Here is a 13,743-nt window from a genome sequence, read left to right as displayed (position 1 = left end):
TGTCATTTCCCTCTCTTCTCACAGTCAATATTTGTGGGGGGCTGTCTATCCTTTGGGGATTTTCTCTGAGGCAAGATAGTTTTCTGTTTCTATCTTTAGGGGAAGTTAGTCCTTAGGCTGTGTCGAAGTGTCTAGGGAGTGTTAGATACATCCCACGGCTATTTCTAGTTGCGCTGCTAAGTTCAGGGTCTGCGGTCAGTACAGGTACCACCTTCTCCAGAGTACGTCACATGCTGCTCCTAGGCCACCAGATCATAACACTGCATGGGCTGTGCAATATACTGCGTGGACTGTGCTATATACTGCATGGGCTGTGCAATGTACTATGTGGGCTGTGCAATGTACTATGTGGGCTGTGCAATATACTATGTGGGCTGTGCAATATACTACTTGGGCTGTGCAATATACTACGTGGGCTGTGCTATATACTGCATGGACTGTGCAATATACTACGTGGGCTGTGCAATATACTATGTGGGCTGTGCAATATACTACTTGGGCTGTGCAATATACTACGTGGGCTGTGCAATATACTGCGTGGGCTGTGCTATATACTGCATGGGCTGTGCTATATACTGCATGGACTGTGCAATATACTACTTGGGCTGTGCAATATACTGTGTGGGCTGTGCTATATACTGCATGGACTGTGCAATATACTACATGGGCTGTGCAATATACTGCGTGGGCTGTGCTATATACTGCATGGACTGTGCAATATACTACGTGGGCTGTGCAATATACTATGTGGGCTGTGCAATATACTACTTGGGCTGTGCAATATACTACGTGGGCTGTGCAATATACTGCATGGGCTGTGCTATATACTGCATGGGCTGTGCTATATACTGCATGGACTGTGCAATATACTACTTGGGCTGTGCAATATACTGTGTGGGCTGTGCTATATACTGCATGGACTGTGCAATATACTACATGGGCTGTGCAATATACTGCGTGGGCTGTGCAATATACTGCGTGGGCTGTGCTATATACTGCATGGGCTGTGCAATGTACTATGTGGGCTGTGCAATGTACTACTTGGGCTGTGCAATGTACTACTTGGGCTGTGCAATGTATTACTTGGGCTGTGCAATATACTACGTGGGCTGTGCTATACACTACGTGGGCTGTGCTATACACTACGCGGCCTGTGTTATACACTACGTGGCCTGTGTTATACATTATGTGGGCTGTGTTATATACTGCATGCGTGGGCTGTTATATACTATGTGATCTGTGTTATATGCTATGTGGGCTGTTATACACTCTGTAGGCTGTGCTGTATACTACATGGCTGTGCTATATACTCCGTGGGCTGTGTTATATACTACGTGGCTCTGCTATATACTCCATGGGCTGTGCTATATACTCTGTGGGCTGTGCTATATACTACGTGGATGTGCAATATACTACGTGGCTGTGCTATTTACTATGTGGGCTGTTATATACTACGTGGCTGTGCTATATACTGTGTGGCCAGCTGCGAACAATCAGGCGTAGTCTGGCCGCGAATTGGCGCGGAAGTTGAACCACGCTTCGCTAATTGGCCGCGGCCGGCCAAATCCTGTGTATTCAATGTATTATTCTAAAATCTTCATAAATAAACTACATACATATTCTAGAATACCCGATTCGTTAGAATCGGGCTACCATGTAGTATATATATTTTGTAGTGAGTAAATTCAATTTAGGTTTTTCTGGAAAACTCCTTTAATATATAACATCCAGCTGATACTATATTTTAATTAGGATGATGCACCACATAAATACATTAAGCATTACACAGTTTTCAAATTTAGAAAATTCTAGGAAATCACTGGCAAGTAGGGACAGATGGAAAAAATAATGTCATCTGTTCATTCAGGGGAATACTTAGATGACATGGTGTCACAAATCAATACACATGACCTCAAGCCCTGGACATAGGATGGAATAGAATATTTAATGTAAATTTGTTACACATGTTCTATATTTTCATACAATGTTTGGTGTGAGGAGCAAAGAAAGATTTAATCGGAAAACAAGTGAAACGTTTGTATATGTACTGTCAGAAGCCCCCATTATTACAATTGTTCAGGATTAGGTTACAATAGGAGAAGAATGCTTCATTAGGTAAGCTATAATTATCAGGTAAATCAAGGAAAACTTGACAGAGGTAATTTGAATTAATTATAACATGTTTAACAAGAACAATATTTTATAAGATGCTTCATTACATCACATGTAATTATACAACTTTACTCAAATACATTGAATGTTAATGAATTACTGTGCAGATATACTACATCAATGACTGTAGAGAAGATAAATAAAAAAGAAACTACAAATGTTCCATATTGCTGATTGAAATAAACTAACAGTACTCACAAGGCCATCTTCATGTATTTCAGTTGCAACCCACTTTTTTTAATTTTATCTGACATTTGTTTTTCTTTATTTTCTATGTTATGTGTGCATTATTTTTTTATTGTTGCAGAGAAGGCAATGTCAAATCAAGTTATAAGGACATGATTTCAACATCATGACTTTATGATTTTTTTATTACTAATATTATTGTTATATATTTATTTTAAAAGAACCATTGATTCCATGGTGCTGTACACGAGAAGGGGTTAAATATAATGTATAAATATAAATTACAATGAATAAACTTTCAAAGGCATACTGGCGCAAAAGGCAAAGGGCCCTGTACTTGCAGACGTACTTTCTACAGGGTAATGGGGGAAGAGACAGTAGGTTGTGGGGTTACAGCAAATCCAGTGGTAATGAGGTGACAGCGGAGTCATTGCATGCTGAAAGATTTCTTAAAGAGATGGGTGTTAGGTGTCGAGTTCCTGCCTCTGCACAGGGGAAATCTCAAACCATCTCTGCTGCGGTCTCCCATTCTTCTCCAGCCGCAGTGGAGCCTGCTGAGCGGAGATTTTGGTCCCAGCATCTTGCTCAGTCTCACTCTGTGCATAGGGTTACTGCTGCTTTTCCAGCTTCTGCCATTGAAGCCAGTGCTGGTCAGCGGCGAGCAGACGCTTTTGGGACTAAGTCCTGCTTTTCCCCTTCTGAGCATGCCCAGGGCAAGATCTCCCGTTGGAGATCGAGGGTCACATGCTCAGATATTGCAGCAGATCCCATTGGTCCTCCAGCAAGGTCCTGAAGGTGCTCAACTTCTGTGGCAGCCTCCCATTGGTCCTTCTGGGAAGGTCATGTACATGCTGCAGCTATATAAGGTTCGCATAACCGCACGGCCATGCGCTAGTATACAATTGTTATTGTGTGTGTGTTGATGAGTGCAAGTCATTCCTTATAAAACCCATCCCTTGTGTATGTCTGTTCGTGTAAGGTGTATGGCTGCAATCTAGCGCCCGGCTGAACTCACAGCGTTAACAAACAAAACAGCATCTACTGCTGTGACCGCCAGTACGGCGTCACGTGCCATTAGAGCGCTTCTTTAGCTCAAGTCTGGGTGCTTAGTGGCGTCCGCCAGTACGGTCACAGCTCGTACTCTCGTGCATCTTTAATTATTATTTTGGTTACGCTGACACCCCATTAGCGGTGTCGAGCGCAAGAAGCCTAGACGTACTCGGATCCCAAGTCTTGGGACTGAGCTCGGTGACTCTTTGCTTGCGCTCTTGTGTGCGGTACCGCGGCCCTGTGACTTAACAGGGTTCGCTTTCTTCACACAGGGTGAAGTTAACCCGTGTGTGTATTCACATTGTACTGCCATATAGTCCGTCATTACTTGGCAGCAGGTTCCATCTCTGCACGGTGGACCCCGGGCTGCAAACGCACCTTATTCTATCTTTCTTATTATTTGGTGCGTTCCGCTAGCCCTAACATTGGTTTTTCAAGTTCCGTCTGAAAGTTATGAATGTTGTGGATAATCAGACATGTTGGGGCACAGAATTTCAGAGAATGGGGGACACTCATGAGAAGAGGGTGAGGAATGTATGAGCATGAAGGAGAGAATGAGGACCAGAGAACAGGACGTTTACAAGAAGATATTGAGAGATTAGTTCGGAGATATATGGAGGAGACAGATTATGGATGGTCAGTGTTAGTAGTTTGAAATAATTGATTGTTCTCAGTGGGCGAAACCAAAGAATAATCTTGCAGTTATGATACCTTTTAATGGCTAACAAAAATAAAATAAATGGTGTTGCAAAGCAAGCCTTCTCCCATTGAAAACAATCAACCTTTTCTCAAATGACTAACACCATACCAAAACCTTTTTTTTCTTTTAGTTTGAACTGGAACTGGAATTGGGAGCAAATGAAGAGATTTGTAGAGGGGACAAGTGGAGGAGTAGGGAGGAGAGAGGTGGATTAATCAGGTAGCAGATTTAAGAATGGACTGGAAATGTGCTAACTTAGAGGCCACTGCAGTAGTCGAGGCAGGAGATGATGAGGACATGCAGTAACATTTTAGTAGATTCAGTGTTGAGGAAAGTAAAGATTCTGGAAATATTTTTGAGTTGGAGGAGGCAGGTGGTGATAAGAGCTTAGATTTGCAGTTTAAAGGACAGAGCAGAGTCAAGGATTACTCCGAGACAGTGGACTGCTGCTACAGGGGAAAGCGTGGAAACAGGAACACATGGGCTACACTGTGCAAGTAGCCCATGTGTTCCTGTTTCCATAATTGTTCTCTTGTGTCTACAAGACTGTGGAGGTATCCACCACTCCTCTTGGGCTATCTGCACAAAAGCTGTTCTACTCTGTATGCACACATGGATTTTTCCTCTCTGAACCCTGTTCACACAGGTAATATACAGATGATCAGGTTTTTAAATACATCAGATAGGGATTGCATACATTAGTTAGGACTGCTCTGATATGGGTATACCGTGAAGTTTGGTAGAGCAGCTTAGTATACATTTTTTGCAAAAAACGTATCAACCAAATGCCCTGTTTTTTACATCTTTTACTAGCACTTGCGGATTACTGCAAATTTTTTTCAAACTGAGTGTTTTTGGTTTTACTATTCTCTTTTGTGTCTTCAGGTTTCTTGGTGGTGTGTGAACATGATCCTACAGACTTGTTCACTGTGCAAGTAGCCCATGTGTTCCTGTTTCCATAATTGTTCTCTTGTGTCTACAAGACTGGGGAGTTCCACCACTCCTCTTGGGCTATCTGCACAAAAGCTGTTCTACTCTGTATGCACACATGGATTTTTCCTCTCTGAACCCTGTTCACACAGGTAATATACAGATGATCAGGTTTTTAAATACATCAGATAGGGATTGCATACATTAGTTAGGACTGCTCTGATATGGGTATACCGTGAAGTTTGGTAGAGCAGCTTAGTATACATTTTTTGCAAAAAACGTATCAACCAAATACCCTGTTTTTTACATCTTTTACTAGCACTTGCAGATTACTGCAAAAAATTTTTTTCAAACTGAGTGTTTTTGGTTTTACTATTCTGTTTTGTGTCTACAGGGGAAAGCGTGATGTCATTGATTAATTTATTATGATAGAGTAGGGGAGTGGAAAAGTATGGAGGAAATATGATGACTTCAGTTTTGTCCACATTGAGCTTCAGGAAGAGTGATGAAAAGAAGTAGGATATGGCTGATACACATTCTGGGATTATGGTCAGCAGAAAAGTGATGTCAGAGTCAGAGAGGTAGATCTGAGTGTTATCAGCATATAGATCAGAGGTCTCAAACTGCATTCCTTGAGGGCTGCAAACAGGTTGTAAGGGCTAGCGGAACACACCGAGTAAATATAGATGTTTTTATTGTTATTGGTGCGTTCGCAGCCCGGGGTCCACCGTGCAGAAGAACCTGCTGCTAGCAAACGGCGGCACTATATGGCGGTATGGACTAACTGAGTTAATTTACCGAGTAGCCGTGAAAGCAAAGCACTGTGCCCTGTTAGACTTCACAGAGGCACAGGCTAACTGCCCAAACAGAGAGCAGTCAGTGGTCAAGCATGCACACAAAACTCCTCGCCGGAGGTGCCAGCATTCTAGGGGCTTATTTCAGCCAGGTCCCTGAATACATACAAACACAATCTCCTCGCCGGAGGTGCCAGCATTCTAGGGGCTTATTTCAGCCGGGTTCCTTAACACACTCTTATGTGACTTACACTGGCGCAAAGCAAATAGCATAGAACAATTCTAGCGCATGGCCGTGCGGCCATGCGAGCCTTAAATAGTTGCAGCACATACAGGACCTTCCTAGAAGGACCAATGAGAGGCTGCCACAGAGTGTGAGCACCTACAGGACCTTCCTGAAAGGACCAATGGCCTTAGGTGCAGAAACTGCTCTCGTGACACTCGATCTCCACTGAGAGATCTAACTCTGGGCATGCTCAGAACAAGAAAAGCAGGACTTAGTCCCAGAAAGGTCTGCTCACCGCTGCACAGCACTGACTCCAATGGCAGAAGCAGGAAAAGCAGCAGTACCTCTTTGTACCGAGTCAGACTGAGCGAGACGCTGGGACCGACGTCTCCGCTGAGCAGGCCCCACCGCGGCAGGAGAAGAATTGGAGACCGCAGCGGAGACGGCTCGAGATTCCCCCTGTGCAGAGGCGGGAACTCGACCCCTAACATTACCCCCCCTCCTAGGGCCCCCCTCCTTGGGCCTCGCTACGTTCGAAGGCAGCAATGAGCTGCGGAGCCAGAATGTGCTCAGTAGGCTCCCAGGACCTATCCTCAGGACCGTAACCCTTCCAGTCCACCAAATAAAATTTTTTGCCACGAACCACCTTGCACCCCAAAATAGCGTTCACCTTGTAATTGTCCGTAGACGAACCCGATGTCCAGGCAGAAGACTCAGAAAACCGGGACATGTATAAGGGCTTAAGGAGGGACACATGAAAGGTGTCAGTGATACCTGGAATGGAGGAAGGGCTAGACGGAGACCACAGGTTTAACCTGTTTGAGGACCTTGAAGGGGCCCATGCAGCGAGGAGCAAACTTAGTGGACTCAACACGCACCCTGATGTTACGAGCGGAGAGCCACACTAAGTCACCAGGAGCAAAGTTTGGGGCAGGGCGACGATGTGCATCGACGGAGGACCTCATCCTCTCCTTGGAGGCCCGGATGGCATCCTGAGTGCGGTCCCAAATATCTCGTGCCTTCACTGCCCAGTCTGCCACCCTGGAGTCAGCAGAGGAACGGGCATAGTCACAGGAACAAGCGGATGCTGGCCATAATTAAGGAGGAAAGGAGTCTAACCGGTAGAGTCGGCTACAGCATTGTTCAGGGCAAACTCTGCCCACGGTAACAAGGTTGCTCAGTCATTCTGCCTGGCAGAGACAAAATGTCGTAAATAAGTGACCAGAGTCTGATTGGCTCTCTCAACCAACTTATTCGTCTCGGGATGATAAGCCGAGGAGAGATTTAACTCAATACTGAGTAGACGACAAAGCTCCCTCCAGAATCGAGATGCAAACTGGGGACTTGTCCGGCATACCTTGTAAGCGAAAGATATGGTTGATGAACAAGGCTGCCAGAGCACGTGCAGAAGGGAGCCGTGGAAGAGGCACCAAATGAACCATTTTGGAAAAATGGTCGGTGATCACCCAGATAATGGTGCAGCTACGAGACTTGGGTAAGCCCACCACAAAGTCCATCCCGACCATCTCCCAGGGCCTGTCCTCCACCGGCAGAGGGTAAAGCAACCCAGCTGGCCGTTGCCAAGGGGACTTGTTCTTGGTGCAAGAGACACACGCCCGAACATAGTCTGCGACATCACGAGCCATATGCGGCCAGCAGTATGTCCTCGCCAGTAACTCAGATGTCCTTTTTGAACCAAAATGTCCACCCCCCCTGGACAGGTAAGCCCAAGAGAGAACCACCGATCGCAAACTGGATGGTACAAAAGTCTTGCCCGGAGCCACAGACTCTAGCGAAACCGGGGCCACAGTTCTCAGGCTATCGGTGCGGACAATAAGCCGAGGCTCCTCTTCCTCCTCCACAGATGACACAATGGAGTGAGAGAGAGCGTCGGCACGAATGTTCTTCTCCCCAGAAAGAAAATGGAGGGTGAAATGAAACAGGGAGAAGAACAAGGACCATCTGGCCTGGCGAGAATTTAACCGCTGGGCTGTCTGCAGGTACACCAAATTTTTATGATCTGTGAAGACTTGGAAGGGAAAATGAGCTCCCTCCAAGAGATGTTTCCACTCCGAGAAAGCCAACTTCATGGCTAGCAACTCCCTGTCCCCGATGGAATAATTCCTCTCTGCTGGTGAGAAGGTCTTAGAAAAGAAGAAGCAAGGATGCTTCCAACCTTGAGCATCCTTTTGGAAGAGGACTGCTCCAGCAGGGAGCGATGTAGGATGGGAGCGCTAGCAAAGTGTGACTTTAGGAAGTTAAAGGCCTTGGAGACCTCCTTAGACCACAATTTGGGATTTGCCCCCTTCTTGGTGAGGGCAACCAAGGGAGCTACCAAAGTTGAGAAGTGAGGAATAAACTGGCGATAATATTTAATGAACCCCATAAAGCGCTGCACCGCTTTAAGAGAATGGGGTTCCTGCCAGTCCATCACAGCCTGTAGTTTGGCAGGATCCATAGCCAATCCCTGGGTGGAGATGATATAGCCTAGGAAAGGTAAGGACTCCTGCCCGAACATACACTTCTCCAACTTGGCATAGAGGGAGTTTGCCCGTAGGAGGTCGAAGACTTTGCAAACATCTCTCCGGTGGGAGTCAATATCTGGAGAGTAGATGAGAATATCATCCAGATAGACTACAACCGAGGTGGAGAGCATATCCCGGAAGATGTCATTCACAAAATCTTGGAAAACGGCTGGGGCATTACAGAGCCTGAAGGGCATCACCAGATATTCATAGTGCCCATCCCTGGGGTTAAAAGCCATCTTCCATTCGTCCCCCTCACGGATGCGAATCAGGTTGTAAGCACCCAGCAGATCTAATTTAGTAAATACCCTGGCTCCCCGAAGCCTATCGAAGAGCTCAGATATCAAGGGCAAAGCATACTTATTCTTAACGGTGATGGCGTTAAGACCCCTGTAGTCTATGAATGGATGCAGTTCACCATTCTTCTTCTGCACGAAGAAGAACCCAGCCCCAGCAGGAAACACTGACTTCCCGATGAACCCTCTTGCCAGATTCTCTTGAATGTACTGAGACATTGCCTCCGTCTCCGGGAGAGATAACGGATAGACTCGACCCCGGGGAGGCTCACCACCAGGCAAGAGATCAATAGGACAGTCATAGGGGCAATGGGGCGGAAGGGTCTCCGCCGCCTTTTTAGAGGACACGTCTGCATAAGGCCAATATTGCATGGGGAGAGAGGATAGACCTCTGTAGTAGCAACCTGAACGCACTCCCTCTGACACCTACACCACAAGATTCACCAGATCCCAGAATTCTGCCTGAGGACCACTCGATATGAGGAGAGTGGTATCGTAGCCAAGGTATCCCCAACAGGAGCTCATCAATTCCCTCAGGAATGACGAGCAGAGATATAATCTCCTGATGGGATGGCGACATGAACAGAGTAAAAGGGATGGTCTGGTGTGTTTTCTGTGAGGGCAGTGTCGACTCATTCACCACTTGTACCTTTACTAGTTGAGCTAGCATAACCAGGGGTATTGCGTGATGTTGAGCGAAGGCAGAAGACATAAAATTGCCCTCCGCCCCAGAATCCACGCAGAGCTCTACCAAGTGGGAGGATGAGCCTATAAAAATTGTCCCCTTAAAGGACAATTTGGAGGCAAACGTCGCCGTGTCTAGAGTACCTCCACCTACGACCACTAGACGCTGACGTTTCCTCGACCGCTGGGGACATCTGGTGGCAAGATGTCCTGACTGCTGGCAAACATGACAGACCTTGAGTGCAGATCCCGTGCAGTGCAGATCGTGACACTTCCATGGCCTCATGTGACTCACGAACCAGGACCAGAGATTCCAGAGGTTTGGCGAAAGTAGGAGCCAGCCGACACCTCTGCCTACACTGGGCTCACTCTAACCTCCACTCATTAAAACAGAGGTCAATACGAGTAGAGTCAGTTATTAACTCCTCCAGTGAGGCTGCCACAGAGCGTGAGCACCTACAGGACCTTCCTGAAAGGACCAATGGCCTTAGGTGCAGAAACTGATCTTGTGACACTCGATCTCCACTAAGAGATCTTACTCTGGGCATGCTCAGAACAAGAAAAGCAGGACTTAGTCCCAGAAAGGTCTGCTCGCCGCTGCCCAGCACTGACTCCAATGGCAGAAGCAGGAAAAGCAGCAGTAACTCTTTGTACAGAGTCAGACTGAGCGAGATGCTGGGACCGGCGTCTCCGCTGAGCAGGCCCCACCGCGGCAGGAGAAGAATGGGAGACCGCAGAGGAGACGGCCCGAGATTCCCCCTGTGCAGAGGCGGGAACTCGACCCCTAACACAGGTCATGTTTTCAGGATTTCCTTCTATTGCACAGGTGATAATTTAATCACCTGCACAGAATGATTCTAGCACCTTGTGCAATGCTAAGGAAATCTTGAAAACACGCATGGTTTGAGGCCCTCAAGGAATGCAGTTTGAGACCCTGATATAGATGATACTGTAAGCCATGAGTCTTTACGAGTTGTCCTAGTGATACACAGTGACCCATGGATCTTAGACTTTGCTGGGAGTCTTGGATATCAGGCACACTATGGCAGAAAGAAGAGGACCATATTGCGAGCAGCGAGGCAGCTAGAGGATGGAGTATTATTACTATTATTTTTTTAATCAATACTTTTTCAAAGGGGAATCTAACTTGATTTTCTTATCTTTCAGGTTACATCGGGGGCTTGTCTACAGTATTACAGAATGCAGTAGATAAGCCCCTAATGGCGTGGCCACAGTTTATAGGCCCAAAATTAGGTGACAGATTCCATTTAAGTAATACCTCTTCAGCTGCCCTGCTGTTTGCCATCTGTTCCTGTTTTTTTCTGTCATTGGCTGTGCTGAATATTCGGGCCCTTCACTATGTGCCAGGACTTCCACTCGCGACCAAGTTGCACGTCATAAGGTTGCAATGATGATGCAACTTTATGACGTGTTTGAACTCGGCCGTACAACCAGGCCTATAGTGAAGAGATCAGAGGTGCAACAGTTGATATAAGAAGAACAATATAGTGGCCAAAGAGATCAATGGTGAGGTGAGCATTAGGGAGCCTATTTTAACATATGATGTTCATAACGAGGGCTCTTACGTAATCTCATGGTGGAGAGGCATGTGACCAGATGAGTCAATCAACCTCTTCTTATTGTAAAACACTTTATATGGGAAAGCTGCTAATTTATTAGGTGGCTGATGCACAGATCTGGTCATAGGCACCTCTATCTGGAGTTAACAGAAGTTTTGATTACTGATGGGCGGATCCATGTATGTTCGGTGACATCATTGAGGACACCACCGATCACAGGCAGCAGTTGTCAAGATAAGCTCAGTGTCTTGGATTCATGGCTGAGCGGTCGCATTGTGCAATCCAGATAAAGCAGAGTTGGCCTCTTTGTCACGATATGCTATGAAATATCATATAAGTAGTTTCTCTTGCTAGCAGGCTGTGGGCTAAAAAGCCCCCCTTCCCTTTCACTCAGCCAAGAGCTTTCCTTTCTAAGGTGTGGGGGAAGAGGAGTTTATTGCTTCTAGCTCTGAGAGCAAAGGTATTTACGACCGGCATCCCTGCAGTGGAAAGTGGCCAGCTAGAACTGGAAAAATGGCTCCAAAATTCATGGAAGTCCTTTGTTCCATTATTGTATGATATTAGGCAAACCATTTAAGTTAATAACACGAAAATATATATTCTTAATCTCCCACGGTGGATCTACCCATCACTCTAAACACGGGCTTCTAACTCCATCTGGTAAAGAAGTAGTCACTTCTTGTCTTTTTCCTGGAGAGCCCTGAGCACGTCCAATGAGCTGGGACGTATGGAAGCTCCACTAGCATGGTTGCCTGCAATGCTTTGAACACATGTAAGTGTTATTCTCATGTAATCCTTGTTTTTTTTATAATTACCTTGTACATATTTGCAATTGTATCATTTGTAACATCTTTGCAAAATATTTTGATAAAGCACTGCCTAAATTTTGTGGGGTATATTATTTAATACTAGTTCTCTCCATGCTCTAAATGTACCCTAAGTCTCCTGAAGGGAATTACGCTACTGTTTTTGGATTAGCTTCGGACCCGTTTAATCGAAGCTGGTGGCAGCATACGTTTTGTACTGGGTAGTTGGGTGTTGTCGTAGCGACTGCGGCGTTGATAATTATTGTTCCTGCCTGAGCAGGATTAGTTTATCGCGTCGCTGCAGCGTGCCCATTAGCCAGTACATAGCAGGCAGCCTTTCTGGTGATTAATTACCCAGGGTGCAGTACCTAATCTGACCTGAGAGTAATGGGGGTACCAGAGAGCTGCAAGTGTTAAGTGGAACTGTAAGCGGGATATACATAAATCCCTGCAGTTCGTGGTATATTGAAGAGCAGTGGGATACCTAGAATAAGCCGCTGCTGTAAACTAAGAGGTCAATAGCCTTGTGTGTGTTTTTTCATCACATTGTGGCGTGGAGGGATAACTAAGATAAGCCCCCTGCACATGTGATAGCCATCTGTTGGCCTAAAGTCACCCCGATCCGTGACGTAGGGGTGACGGTCACGGTGTGAATCGTAACAAATTTGTGGCAGCGGTCAGGGATTCCTGACACTCTTCATGGGACAAATGGATTGTAAAAGGAAAGGTGAGGAATATTGTATTTTATTATATTTTATTTTACATTAATAAATGGGTAAAAAAGGGTGGGTTGGGTTTATTTCAAATAAAGGAGTTTTTCTGTGTGTTTATTTCAATTGAAGGACTTTTTTCTATTTGTGTCTTTATTTAATTTTTACTATAGGGTTAGTAATGGGGACTTCTTATAGGCTACTCTCTGTTACTAACTGCTGGGCTTGATGTCAGCTGACATTACAAAGCTTACATCAACCCTACAAATATTACTCCACTTTCCACCCCACCAGGACAACTGGGTAGAGGCGAGAAAAGCAGCATAATTGGTGCATCTAATAGATGCGCCTTTTCTGGGGTGGCTGTGGCATCCTATTTTTATGCTGGAGAGGGCCAATATCCATGGCCCCTTCCCAGTCTGAGAATACCAGTCCCCAGCTGTCTGCTTTAGTGTAGCTTGTTGTCAAAAATGGGGGGAACCTCATGCAGGTTTGAAAAAACAGCGTGGAGACTCCTCTATTTTTGATAACCAGTCAATACAAAGCTGACAGTTAAGGGATGCAGCCCGCAGCTGTCAGCTTTACTTTTGCTGGTTAGCAAAAGCAGAGGAGATGACGCATCATTTAAATTTTTTTTAAACAATGTTTTTACAGTGTGCACCGACCAATCACAGCTATGGCAATATTTTTCATGGCTGTGTTTGAGCCATAAGTTTCCACACTGGCAAAGCTTGTTGATTAGCTGTGCTGCAGCCTTTCAACAAACTTTGTTAGAGCTGCTGAACCCAAACAGTAGCATGGACTTTCTGGAGAAGTCCATGTTTGGCATCCATGCACGGACATTAGGTGTTCAGTATGGACCCTGAACTTTACCGTTTGAATTGCGCCCATCCCTAGTTGTGACCAACCTCTTCATCATATTTACTACTAGAGATGATCAAATGTTTTGAAATTCAATTTCACTAGACTCAAAAAAATTGTTTCGGAACAAATCAATTTTAAGAAAAATAAAAACTACTTCTAAACCTTCAATTGCAATGAAACATGCACCGTATTTTAAGACACGCCCCTAATTTTGGGGAGG

Source organism: Ranitomeya imitator, chromosome 1 (assembly GCF_032444005.1).
Source record: "Ranitomeya imitator isolate aRanImi1 chromosome 1, aRanImi1.pri, whole genome shotgun sequence".
NCBI classification, from domain to species: Eukaryota; Metazoa; Chordata; class Amphibia; order Anura; family Dendrobatidae; genus Ranitomeya; species Ranitomeya imitator.
This window is presented reverse-complemented; position numbering follows the sequence as displayed.